This window comes from Macrotis lagotis, chromosome 1 (assembly GCF_037893015.1).
Source record: "Macrotis lagotis isolate mMagLag1 chromosome 1, bilby.v1.9.chrom.fasta, whole genome shotgun sequence".
In the NCBI taxonomy this organism is placed as follows: Eukaryota; Metazoa; Chordata; class Mammalia; order Peramelemorphia; family Peramelidae; genus Macrotis; species Macrotis lagotis.
In genome coordinates, this window is record NC_133658.1 from 498,897,433 (window position 1) to 498,911,989 (window position 14,557).

Consider the following 14,557-nt stretch of genomic DNA (forward strand, 5'->3'; position numbering starts at 1 on the left):
CTAAAGTAATGTAATAAATTTATTATGTACTCAAACAAAACAAATTGTATATAATTTAAATTTTTTTAGTCATTCAAATAACACTAAACCTGTATGATTATGCTAAGCAAGAAAATAAAAAAAGTCCCTGTTTTCAAGCAAGTAATTGTTTAATAAAGGGACATATCTTGAAAATAGATAATCAACAGAAGGAAAGCAAAAATATTTTTTAAATTTTATTCTTTTAAGGTAACAGGTTTCAGTGACTTGCCCAAGGTCACACAGTTAAGCAATTATTAATCTGAAGCTGGATTTGAACTCAGGTCCTCCTAACTACAGAGCCAGTGTTCTATCCATTGTACCACCTAGCCGCTTTTGGAAAACACAAGTATTAAAGGAGATCAGGAAATATTTCTTTTTTACTTTTTTAATTTTAATTAATTTTTTATTAAAGATATTATTTGAGTTTTACAATTCCCCCCATCTTACTTCCCTCCCCCATCCCACCCCCCACGGAAAGCAATCTGTCAGCCTTTACTTTGTTTCCATGTTGTACCTTGATCCAAATTGGGTGTGATGAGAGAGAAATCATATTCTTAGAGAAGAGACAAGAATTTAAGAGGTAACAAGATGAGACAATCAGGAAATATTTCTTGCAGAAGATAAGGACTTGAAGGAAGATAGGGAAACTAGGAGGCAGAAATGAGGAAAGAATTCCAAATATGGAGTACAAATCAGGGAACCAGCATTCAAGTAACAACAAGAAGGTCAATGTCACGGAATTGAAAAGTGCTTGGAGGAAAGAGATATGAAGACTAGATTATAGGCTAGATTATGAAGAATTTTTGAATGCCAAACCGATTTTATATTTAATCCTAGAGATGATTAGGGTTGTTGTCAGGAAAGTGCTTTTTTTTTAAAAAAGATTTTATTTTGAGTTTTACAATTTCCCCCCAATCTTGCTTTTCTTCCCCCACCCCCCACAGAAGGCAGTCTGTTCTCTTTACATTGTTTCTATGGCATGCATTGATCTAAGCTGAATGCGATGAGAGAGAAATCATATCCTTAAGGAAGAAAAATAAAGTATAAGAGATAGTAGAATTACATAATAAAATAATGGGTTTTTTTTTTTCTAAATTAAAGGTAATAGTCTTTGGTCTTTGTCCAGACTCCACGATTCTTTCTCTGGATACAGATGGTATTTCCATTGCAGATAGTCCAAAACTGTCCCTGATTGTTGCACTGATGAAATGAGCAAGTCCATCAAGGTTATCATCACCCCCATGTTGCTGTTAGGGTGTACAGTGTTTTTCTGGTTCTGCTCATTTTGCTCAGCATCAGTTCATGCAAATCCTTCCAGGCTTCCCTGAATTCCCATCCCTCCTAGTTTCTAATAGGGCAATAGTTCTCCATAGCATACATATACAACAGTTTGTTAAGCCATTCCCCAATTTAAAGACATTTATTTAATTTCCAGTTCTTTGACACCACAAACAGGGCGGCTATGAATATTTTTGTACAAATGATAAAGAAAGTGCTTTTTAAACCCTAAAGTACTTTGTAAATTTCAGAAAGTATTATCACTTGTCTAGTTCCCCTTTCCTAGCTTCCCCTTCACCCACCAAAGTAGAAAAAAATAATAAAATTTCAAATCTTGTACATAGAATCTTGGGGTTGGGAGAGTCCTCAGAAACCATCAATATTTTATACTATTGAGCTAATTAAGAAAATTAATAGTGCACATTGAAGTGAAAATCAGGACATCTAGATTCTTTTTCTAAAATGAAAACAGAAAATTGGATTTTAGGTCTTGAACTTGAAGGAATCATGACGTTTTCCAGTATGATTCTAGATTTCATAGTTGAAGCCCTTGGAGATTATTACAGTCATTCTGGATAGACTTGAACTGACAAATGACTCTGGGAGTTGTATTTCTTCCTGATTTCTTCCTGGTTTTGGCCTGAAGGGTGGAGTTTTCCTTTATATTGGCTATTTAAAAAAAATCAGTGGAGAAAGATACAAAGAATTAGTGAAAGAGCTGTGGCAGCAGCAGATTGAGAATATTTTCCTGGTTACTGACTCTAAGCCTTGTAAGACCCTTTTCCCCTTCCCTGGTTGAGGCTTAAGAGAATTTAACAAGTTGTGACTTTTTATGGTCAATTGGAGAAATTATTGGAACAATATTTCCACTTTCTATTTTAATACTGCATGCAACAAACAGGGTAGTACATTATTGTGTTTCTCTGTTTTTCATTTTGCTTTTGTTTACTTGCATTTAAAAACACATTATTGTGTTTCTTTGTTTTTCATTTTGCTTTTGTTTACTTGCATGTAAAAAATGTCTTACTAGCTAAAGATAAAATAATTTTAATTGCATCTCAAGTTGCAGTTTTTGCTATTGAGAGTGTAATTGTGAGAGGTGGGAGTGGGGGGGTGGAGAAAATATAGATGATAAATTACACTAAATTCTATCGACTTGAAGCTCATTTTCCCAGGTTGGTAGAGAGCCCGGAGATTTGGAAATATTTTATTAATTTAAATAATATTTATTTAAAACTTTTAAAAATATTATTTAATAAGATTTTTAGCTTAAAACTTTGATTCTATTTATCTGCAATGAAAAATTATAAATTATGCAGAAAAAAATGATGACTATTGATGACTGGTACAGTCTACTAGTAAATCTTCTGGAAAGAAAAAAACTGTGAAACGTTCCCAGAAATTCAGTTTATAGTGCAGGAAGTATTTGCTGACTTCACTGCTCAAATTACCTTTTAGATATCAGTTTCATGATCATCAACCTCCAATTTCCTGTTTTGCTTATCTTAGAATGCTTTTTTTCATGTTTGCACAGTCCATATGGCTTTAGCTTCGTGTGGATTAGATATGGAACTGGTTTAAATTGGATTAGAATACAAGATTTGTTTGCTTTGTAATATTTTAAGAAAGAAATGAAAGGAATCGTAGCAATAGGAGAATGATACAGTGTATTTACAGTGGTCACATTTCTTGTTTCTAATCTTCCTTTCTTTTTCCAGGGGGACATTTTTTTCTCCGTCTGTGTTTTCTACTACATATAAGTTCTTCTGCCATATTTCTCTGCACAGGAATATTTTGAAAGATATTCCATAAAACAACTTCATGGAGTTGATCACTCATTGCCCTCATCACTAAATTCTAATTTACTTAAAATATTCTTTCAATATGTGGGCATTCTAATTACTATCAGATCATATTTACATCAATACAAGTTTCTTATTCATTTCAAACCACCATGAGTTTGGATGAGCACCAGAATGCTATACATTCCATCTCTATGACAGGAAATCCTATTTAGGGAAAAGGTCAGGCAGCCAGGGAAGTTTCTTCATTCATTGATTGAATTGGGAAGGCTGCCTGCTGGTTAGAACAGGGGTCTGAAAACTGGGATTCCTGGGATGCCTTGAATTTGAGATAAGACTAACCTATGAGCAGATTGGAACATTTCAGTATTGTTCATGAATAATGATAGTGTTGTAGTGGAAAGACAATTATTTTTCAAATCCAATAATCTATGCTTGAGTTCTGGCTCCTACATCTCATAGTTGTGGTCAAGTGACCTAACTTCTAAGTGTAGGTCTCCAACCTTATTTCATTTTAGTATTCTATGTTCCATCTGAACTAGTCTATTTTCTTGATATATACATATATATATATATATATATATATATATATATGTATGTATGTATATAGGCTAGAATTTGATATTCTATCTCCTACTTTTGTCAATTTGCCAAGATATTCTGCATATTTGGAAAAGCCTTCTTCCTTATTTTTGACTTTCAGAAATTTCATTTTCCTTTTGTTGCTTACAAGGCTTAGTTCAGGAATCACTTCTTCCATGAAGCTTTTCTTGATCTCCCGTAAATTCTTTCCCAACATAATTTTTTTCATATTCTGTAATACCTACTTCTTGAAAGTGGTTTGATGGTATAGAAGATCTATTGTATACACTTAATTTTGAGCCTATTTTTAAGTTTAGGATTTGGTAGAGTTATGTCATGAAAAAGATAATCAAATATTACAAGGGAAAGTTAGTTGTGATAGTATTAACCCTTGCATTAGGGTGGATAATGGGTGTGGCATCTACTACTGTAAATGAAATTTGGTCCTACTATTGTGAAAGAGAGGTTAATCTAATTGCCAAGATCTGTTTGATTTTATTCTCCCGGGGGGATTTTTTCCTTTGTGGGGTTCACTTTCTACATTCAATGGAGTTGGCAAGAAGTACAGTTAGCTCTTGCTTCCTTCGCTTCTTCTTAGGTGAAATAGAAGATTCTATGGTAGACATAATCCTGAAAAGTGTCTTCATATTCATTTTTTAAGCATGACATTCATTGTATTATTGAGGTTATTTGTTGGGCACAAACTTGATCACTTATGTCATCCCTTTTGGATTCCATTTGGTGGGCAGATGTATGAGTAAGAAGTAATGTTAGTTTTCTAGTTATCTGCTTTGCAGGTCTTAGGGATCTGCCCTACTTAATACTGTTGGATTTGATTTTCCCATAATTTTGCTGTCATTGACTCGATTAGATAGTTAAGTTATTGGTTACAGCCCAAGAAGAGTCAGTATAGAGGTACAGCCTCCTCATTTCAAGGGCAAGAGCACTGCTAATAACATTACGCTTTAAGCACTATTATGAATAGTATGAACTCACCTTTATCACTATGCCTGAGCTCCATTAGAATTGACTATCTTTAATGTAATTGGTTATCTTAGGGTTCCATCACTAAATCAGATCTCTATATCTTCTGAGACATCAGACAGAAGAGGGCCATAAAGTCACTAGAGGCATGGGAAGTGGGTTGACTTCAGGGACCTTTCCTTTGGTGGCTTGTTCAGTCATCAACCCCTGTAACTCTCTGGGCCCTTTTACAACTGATTCCTTCTATGTTTGTTCCACATTGTGGGACTTGGTCTTGGTGAGAACCCATTGGAAGGTCTCAATAAGACAGGAATGTCCCCAGGCAATGTATCTATTTCAGTTAGAACTCAATTGCTTGTAATAATAATTTCTTCTCAAAGGTTGAGCAATTGATCATTGCCTCTGTTAACATACACCTTGGTAAAGGAGGAACAAAACAAAATACTGAGGAAAATAATAACTTAAAAAACAGTCTAGGCCAAATAGTAAGAGACCAAAAATATCCAATGAAGAGAAGAATGTCTTAAAAAGGAGAATTGGCCAAGTGGGAAAAAAATTCACTTACTAGAGGAACTTCTTAAAAAGCAGAATTGGCCAAATGAAAAAGATGCACAAAAATTTTCTAAAGAAAATAACTTCCTAAAAAAATTGTTCTTGCTTTTTGTCCATCATTCTTGAAGAAGACTATAACATCAGTGAGGTAATATCATGATACAAAAATGAATTGGGTCAGCTTGGTGGTTTGGTAGATAGAGCACCAGCTCTAGAATCAGGAGGATCCAAGTTCAAATCTGACCTTAGATACTCAGCACTTACTGATTGCCTCATATCCAGGTTCATCTCCATTGTCCTGATCCATATCTGGCACTGGACACAGATGTGACTTAGCACAGCACCTCCTCATTCAAATTTTTTTAAAAATCCTTTATGAATTGGTCAATTGGAAAAGGCTCAATGAAGAAAATAATTCTTTAAAATTTAGAATCAGGTAAATTGAAGTTAATCAAGAAGCAATAAAACAAAATCACAAAATTGAAAAAATAGAAGAAAATATGAATATCTCAGTGTAAAAATAACTGACCTGGAAAAATAGATCTAGAAGAGATAATTTAAGAATTATTAGAACACTTGAAAGTAATGATAAAATAAATTATGAGCATCATCCTTAAAGAGATTATCAAACCTAATTTGATATTGTATAACCAAAGGGCAAAATCAGCTTTGAAAAAAAATCCGTTGATCATCTCTTGAAAGAGATTCTAAAATGAAAAGTCCTAGGAATATTACAGACAAATTCCATAGCTTCTAGGTCAAGGAGAAAATATTGCAAGCAACCAAAAAAAATTTTAAATATTGTGGAACCACAGTCAGTGCAACACAAGATTTAGCAACTTCTATGTTAAAGGATTTGAAGACATGGAATATGATATTCTGAAGGGTGAAGTAGTAAGTATTACAACAAACAATCACCTATCCAGCAAACTTGAATATAATCCTACAGGGGAAAAAAGTAGATATTCAATGAAAAAGAAAATTTTCAAGCAGTTTTGATGAAAAAAGCAGAGTGGAATAAAAAATTTGATTTTCAAAAAAAACACTCAAGAGAAGCACAAAAAAGGGAAATGGGAAGAAATCATAAGGAATTTAATAATGTAAAACTGTTGATATTCCTAAATGGGAAGATTATATCTGTAGTCTCAAAGAACTTTCCCATTATTTGGGCAGTTAGAAGGAGTACACATAGTTAGAGAACATGGGTATGAGTTGAATATGATAGAATGGTATGTAAAAAACTAAAATTAAGTGGTGAGAAAAAAGGAATGAACTTGAAAAGGGGGAAGGGAAAGAGAGGATGGGGTAAATTATTTCACAAAAAAAGACATTAAAAGAGCTTTTACAGTGGAAGGGAAGATGGGAGAGGTAGTATATAAGCTATTCACCAATCGATAAGTGGGAACAGGCAGTTTTCAGACAAAGCAAGCATATCTATAGTCAATTGAAAAATACTTTTAATCACTATTGATTAGAGAAAAATGCAAATTAAAACAATTCTGAGTTGCTGATCCACACCTATCAGACTGGCTAATATGACAGAAATGGAAAATGATAAATTTGGAGGGGATGTGAGGAAATTGATATACTAATATACTGCTGATAGCGGTATACACTGATTCAATAATTTTGTAGAGTAATTTGAAATTAGGTCCAAAAGGTATACCCCTACTATGTCTGTATCCCAGAGATTAAAAAAAAATAAAAAAGACATATTCATGCAAAAGTATTTTAGTAGCTATTTCAATGGTGGGAAAGAATTGGAAATTGAGGGAATACTCAACAATTGAGGGATGACTGACCAAATTGTGGGATGTGATTGTGCTGGAATACTATTGTTCTATAAGAAATGATGAGAGGATGATCTTAGAAAAACCAGGATAGACTTAAATGAACTGATGCATAAGAAATGTGAGATGCTCAAATTTAGAGATAATCTCCACTCCAAATGTTCATATGGACTATTTGTGCCTGATTGGTGGTAGCAGATAAGAGTTGCCCAAAGAGAACAAGAGAAAAAAGGGAGAAAAGAATACTTTAAAGACACAGGCAACCAACAAAGGTTACTTTACCTATATTGTAGGTGACACAGGAGGTTCCATTTTGGGCAGATTAGGGATGTTCAAAAGATTCATCAGGACTATTGCCATTTTAGGAGAACTTGGTATACTCAGAGAAACTCAGAATACAAAAAATTAAAAAAAAATTTCTAGTGAATTTGGAATGAAAGGATATTGGTTTGAGTGCCACATCTGCCACCTATCAATTGTATCATCCTGGATAAATTATCTTCATAAATCTCAGTTTATCAAATAGGAAAGGTCATTGTTCTTTGTTCTCAAGGAAGACAAAATAGTATGTTGGGGTCAAGGTACAATGTGTCTGACTGGCTGGTCAGTCCAATAAAAACTCAGAAAATGCTACCACAGATCAGGCCAATACCAGACAGTTTTGATGACTGAAGCTTTATAATATAATTTTAGATCTGGTAGGTCTAAGCCACCTTCTTTTGCACTTTTTTCATTAAATCCCTAGAAATGCTCAACTTTTTATTTCTCATATGAATTTACTTACAATATTTTTTAACTCATTAAAGTAATTTTTTGGAATTTTGATTGGTAGAACACTAAACAAGTAGTTTAATTTTGATAGAATTGTCATTTTTATTATATTTGCTTGGCCTATCCATGAACAGTTGATATTTGACCAATTATTTAAGTCTGATTTTATTTGTGTGAGAAGTGTTTTGTAATTGTTTTCAAAAAGTTTCTGACAGGTAGACTCCCAGGTATTTTATATTGTCTGAAGTTACTTTGAATGGGATTTATCTTGATAGTCATATGTTGGGAGCCATTGTGTATAGGAGCATTGTAAATTATCTTCACCTAGTGTCCTTGAACACCAGAGTCTTATCTTACCAAGTACCAGGGGAGTGGGAGTAGATTAGAGACTGGAAAGGTATTTAAGCACTTGTGTTTTGGTAAATAAATGGAGCACTTGGAGATCTTGATGGAGTACTTGATTCCTTTGTGATCCTTGTCTCCCACCCCTTCAACACTCAATTGGCAAAGATTGAGGAAGTCCAGAACTGGAACTCAACATAAGAGTCCAGGAAAGAGATTAAACATATTGTGTCAGAACTGGGACTAAACATATGGCACCATAAAGGGACAATAAAGGTGGTATAATCTGAATAAAGTCTGGAAGGACATAGCAGATACAAGCAAGAGAACCAGGTGACATCCCAGAGCAAAGGACTCTGGAGAAAGTAACAGGTTGATTTATTACTTAGGGGGCTGATTTTAAACAAAGAGGAACCAGCAAAAGTGAGAAAACAATTAAGTATTTAACACTGAGGAGTCTGCAGAAGTAGAGACACTGAGGCAGTGCCCCAGGGGATGAAGCTTCTTGCTTAGCAGGAGTCCATTCCAGTGCTATGAATGGGATGCGGAGGACCTGCTTGCTGCTCCTTTTGGCCTTGGCTGCTGGCCTTAACTATGCAAGTTAAGTGTGATCCAAACCCTTAAACCTACAGGTAACTTTAGAGACTTCTCCTCATCGTGAAGACCCTGATGCAGAGCCTGATGTTGAAGCATTTTTTGACACAGACCCTGATGCCTATGACAAATACAGCTAATTTCACTCTTCAACCTACAGCCCAGGGCATCGAGATTGTTGCTCAGCAGCAGAGCGCTCTGAATTGTGAACTTCCAGTGTTGAGAGCAAAAGTGTCACATGCTGTTGGACAATTTGTTATGGTGATGGCTACTGTTCACAAGGTGAGGCAGCTCCAGGTTGTACTGATGTAGGTGATTTCAAATGCTCTCTCTCATTCTCTGCTGCTCCCACCCTCTGCAGAGGGAGCGGGGAGGGAGAAGGGAAATCTTCCTTTTTGGAACTTCAAAACTCAAGTTTATGTCTCAAATGGAATGCAGGCTTTGCTTCAAGGACAGGACTCCTCCAAAAACTTATTTTAGAAATCAAGGGACCTCCATGCCTTCTTCCTGGTTCAGGGAGAAGGGGGGTGGGGTTTGAGCAAGAACTATGTTTTTTTCAATAGGTTATTGATTGGGAAGCTTCGTGGTTCGATTAGTTAAAAGAAAAGGGAAAGAAGATTTTTTTTTTTTTTTCCTGGGATTGGGAAATTTAGATTTTTGTCTTTTGAAGGAAGCCTGTGCTTATGGCTACTATTTTGGTATGTGTGTGTATATGTGTGTATTTAATTATCAATAAGGACATTTTTACATCTCTCCACTGGCCTGGAGAGGTGGGAAAATGTTTCTATATTTTGAGATTTTGGTGCCAGTCAAGGTGTCCAATAATCTCACTTTGATAAGTTTGAAATACAAAATAATTGGGGTTTTTGGTGTTTGTTTAAACACAGAAAACAGTGTCTGAACTCTGAAATAGTTCGAGTTTTGAATTTTATTGTTTTGAAAATTTTTTGTTGGCAAAAGAAAAAATTTTGTAATCTTTGTAAATTGGGGATAAAATGTATTTCAAGGAATTTGAGAATATTGGTTTTGTTAAATTGACATTTGTTCATACTATTTTTGAACTTTTGTTACAACTTATGTGGCATTCATTATGTAATAATTTTGTTTCAAAAACAAGAAGGGTGATATGTTGGAAATCATTGTGTATGGGAGCATTGTAAATTATCTTCACCTGATGTCTTTGAACACCAGAGTCTTATCTTACTAAGTCCTATAGGAGTGGGAGTGGATTAGAGACTAGAAAGGTATTTAAAACCTGGTGTTTTGGTAAATAAACTGAGGATTTGGAGTACTTAGAGATCTAATATTCTTTGTCTTCCTTGTTTCCCACCCTTCCAACATTCACTTGGTGAAGATTGAGGGAGTACAGAAGGGGGACTCAACATAAGAGAGCCCAGGAAAGGGACTCAACAGTCATATATAGAAATGTTGAGGATTTATGAGTTTATTTTATATCCTGGGACTTTGCTAAAGTTGCTAATTATTTCTAGTAGTTTTTAAAATGATTTTGGGATATTGTCTAGGCATGCCATAATGTCATCTTCAAAGAGTGAGAGTTTTGTCTCTTCCTTCCCTATTCTAATTCCTTCAATTTCTTTTTCTTCTCTTATTGCTGAAGCTAACACTTCTAATATGATACTGAATAGTAGTAGTGCTGATAGTAGGCATCCTTGTTTCACCCCTGATCTTATTGGGAATGCCTCTAGCTTATCCCCATTGCATATAATGCTTGTTGATAGTTTCAGATAGATAGTACTTATTATTCTAAGGAACAATCCATTTATTCCTACACTCTAGTGTTTTTAGTAGGAATGGGTGCTGTATTTTGTCAAAAGTTTTTTCAGCATCTATTGATATAATCATATGATTTCTGATAGGTTGGTTATTGATATAGTTAATTATACTTACAGTTTTCCTAATATTGAACCAACCCTGTATTCCTGAGATAAATCCTACTTGATCATAATGTATTATCCTAGTGATAACTTGTTGTAATCATTTTGCTAAGATTTTATTTAAGATTTTTGCATCTATATTCATCAGGGAGATAGGTCTATATTTTTCTTTCTTTGTTTTAACTCTTCCTGGTTTAGGTATTAGCACCATATTGGTGTCATAGAAAGAATTAGGCAGAGTTCCCTCACCTATTTTTCCAAATAGTTTATATAGAATTAGAACCAGTTGTTCCTTAAATGTTTGATAGAATTCACTTGTGAATTCATATGGCCCTGGAGATTTTTTCTTAGGGAGTTCAATAATGGCCTGTTGAATTTCTTTTTTCTGAGATAGGGTTATTTAGGTATTTAATTTCCTCTTTATTTAACCTGGGCAACTTATATTTTTGTAAATATTAATCCATTTCATTTAGATTATCAAATTTATTGGCATAGAGTTCAGCAAAATAATTCCAAATTATTACTTTAATTTCCTCCTCATGGGTGGTAAGTTCACCTTTTTCATTTATGATACTAGCAATTTTGTTTTTTTCTTTTTTTAATAAAATTGACCAGAGATTTATCAATTTTATTGGTTGTTTTTATAAAACCAGCTCTTGATTTTTGTTAATAGTTCAACAGTTTTCTTGCTTTCAATTTTATTAATTTCTCCTTTAATTTTTATAATTTCTAATTTGGTATTTAACTGAGGGTTTAATTTGTTCTTTCTCTAATTTTTTTAGTTGCATATTTAGTTCATTGATTTTTCTCTTTTTTCTAATTTATTCATATAAGCATTTAAAGATATACTATATCTCCTGACAGCTGCCTTAAATGTATCCTATAGGTTTTGGTATGCTGTTTCGTTATTGTCATTATCTAGGATAAAATAATTAATTCTTTCTATAATTTGTTGTTTGATCCACTCATTCTTTAAAATCAGGTTATTCAGTTTCCAATTAGTTTTGGTTCTATATCTCCCTGGCCCAATATTGCATATGATTTTTTTTATTGCATTATGATTTGAGAAAGGTTTTTATGCCCTAGTACATGGTCAATTTTTATATATAAGTGCCATGTACTGCAGAAAAGAAAATTTATTCCTTTCTATCCCCATTCAATTTCCTCCATAAGTCTATCATGTCTAGGTTTTATAACAATCTATTTACCTCCTTAACTTTCTTCTTGTTTATTTTATAATTAGATTTATCTTAATCTGAGAGCAGCAAGTTGAGAGGTCTCCCACTAGTAGAGTTTTGCAGTCTATGTCATCTTGTAACTTCTTCAACTTCTCCGCTAAGAATTTGGATGCTATACCATTGGTTGCATACATATTTATTGTCTTATGGTACCTTTTAGGAGGATATATTTTCCTTCCTTATCTCTTGTAATAATATCTATTTTTGCAGCTGCTTTGTCTGAGATAAGGATTGCTACCCCTGTTTTTTTTTTCACTTCAGTTGAAGCAAAATATATTTTGCTCCAACCTTTTACCTTTACTCTATATGTATCTCTGTTCCAGATGAGTTTCTTGTAAGCAGCATATTGTAGGGTTCTGGTTTTTAATTCACTCTGCTATTTGCTTATGTTTTAATGGAGAGTTCATCTCATTCACATTCAAGGTTATAATTACTAATTCTTTATTGCCTTCTATGTTAATCTTTCCTCTGTTCCTCCCCTTTTCCCCTTTATCCATATTCCCCAGTATTTTGTTTCTGAATACCACCACTTTCAGTGTGTTTGCCCTCCTAGATCCAACCACCCTCCCCCTCTTTTCCCCTTTCCCTTTGCCCCTTCTTCCTTCCCTTTCTTCTATTGATTCCCCCTTTCCTGAGAACCACCTGAATCTTACTCTCATCAGACTGGCTTAAAATTAACATACACACACTCAGTTAATTTAAGAAACATATCGTACCTTTAAAGTGTTAAAAGCCAATTCTTATTGAACAGGAATTGGAGTTATGGAGGCCACAATAGTAGGCTGGTGGAACAGCCAGTGAGACTATACCTTATACTTAGAAGGAATTTGATTAATGGGCATTGGAGTAAATTGAAGAGCCCTGGCACCCTCAGTTTCCTAAAGACCTGGGGTAAAATGAAAAAACCTACCCAGTCTTCTAGGAAATGAAGGTTTTGGGAGTCTGGGTTACATACTATTTTTAATGAAATTTGGACAAAACAACAGAAATGAGCTTAGTTCTACCCAGTAAATTGCTTAGAGATATGCTACTTTTTCTTTTTTTTTTTTAATTTAGAAAATTATTTAATCAATTCCTTTCCAGATTACAATGTTTTCTCTTCATTGTTACTCAGGGAAAATATGTCAATTTAACCATTTCTCCTTTTCTATCAGTTACCCACATCTCCTTCTCCACTTCCCCCTAATGTATTTTATTTCAAGAGGTACTCTTTCAAGAGTTAGAATTGATGCAGCACTCACATTCCATCAAGACACACATATGCAGACCTGCAGCCATTTATACTCTGCTACATTTGTCCTCCTTGTTATGAATTCTCAGGGAATTTCTGGTGGAAGTTAGAGGCTAAAGAAGCAGGTCAAAGAGTGGGTTTCACATGTTTTCCTCTACCTCATCTCCATGACAAAAACTTCTTTTAACAACCTAATTAATCTATTGGATGTTGTATTTCATCCTGCACATGTGAAGTATAGCTGGGGGAAAATGTTATGAAAAATACCATAGGGATTATGTTTAGATTTCCAGTTTTTCTCTGATCCTTTGTAATAAAGTTAGAACCTTACTAAGTGGCATGATTAAAGGAAGAGGACCACTGGAACTTTCCATGACTTGTCAACTGAAAGTAACTTATCTCTCCCTCTTCACCATCATACCTTCTCACCCAGTGGATTAGCAATAATGATGTGAAAGGCAACTTTATTGTCTGTAGGTCAGACTGTCTGACAGAAAGACAGGTTCTCACATACAGCATGTGCTATTTTAAGACTATGAATTTATAGATATACCACAGTGGTGATGATGGTACTATTGTTGTTGTTCAGTTATTTTAGTTGTGTCTGATCCCATTTGGGGTTTTCTTGGCAAAGATATTGAAGTGGTTTGTCATTTCCTTTTCTATTCCATTTTTACAAATTAGGAAATTGAGGCAAAAGGAGTTAAGTGTCTTACCAAGGGTCACACAACTAGTGTTTGAGGCTGAATTTTAATTCAGATCTTCTTGACTGCGGGTCCCATGCTTTATCCACTGTACAGAAAGACTCAAATCAATTCAATAAAATTAAGTGCTAAGCATTGGGATTACAAAGACAAAAACTGAAATACTTTTTTTTTCATGGAGTTACCTTCTATGTGTGTGTGAGTGTGAGTGTATATGTGTAGTGGTGTGGTGATGTTATACAGAAAAGACCTCTTTTGATTCTCCCAGTTGTTATTTCTCTTTCACCCCCCTCCCAATAAAAACTATATTCAGTTTAATTAATCTTTTACTTGCTTGTCATTTATATTATTTTCTTCCAAGTCAAATGACTCTGATCCAACAGACACTAGTGAAAACCCAAACATGACAAATCACTACAAGTTAACCTCTAACTTCCTCAGTTTCCTTAAATGTAAAATGAGAATAATGAAAATATCTACCTTACATGGTTATTGTGAGGATAAAATGAGATATTATTTACAAAGCACTAAAGTACTACTTAAATAATACTGGAACATAGATGTTCCAGATACCTCAAACTCTTGTTCAAAACAGAATTTATTATCTTTACTCCCAAATTCTCCCCTCTGCTAACTTTCCAATAATTGACAAGGATACCACCATCTTCCCAGTAACCCAGACTTATGACCTACATGTCATTTTCTACTCCTCACCTCACCATATTCAATGTTGTCAGATCCAGTTATTTCTACCTTTATGACATCTTATGTTT

General features: G+C 34.3%; 1 long non-coding RNA gene across 1 annotated transcript in view; it reads right to left on the reverse strand.

Annotated features, from left to right (window-relative positions):
• Positions 1-986: 986 nt before the first annotated feature.
• Positions 987-14,557, reverse strand: part of LOC141506827 (uncharacterized) — a 222,542-nt gene continuing 208,971 nt past the window's right edge. Inside the window, exon 5 of the long non-coding RNA XR_012473979.1 lies at positions 987-1,968. This is a non-coding gene — a long non-coding RNA (uncharacterized LOC141506827). The remainder of the gene's footprint in view (positions 1,969-14,557) is intronic.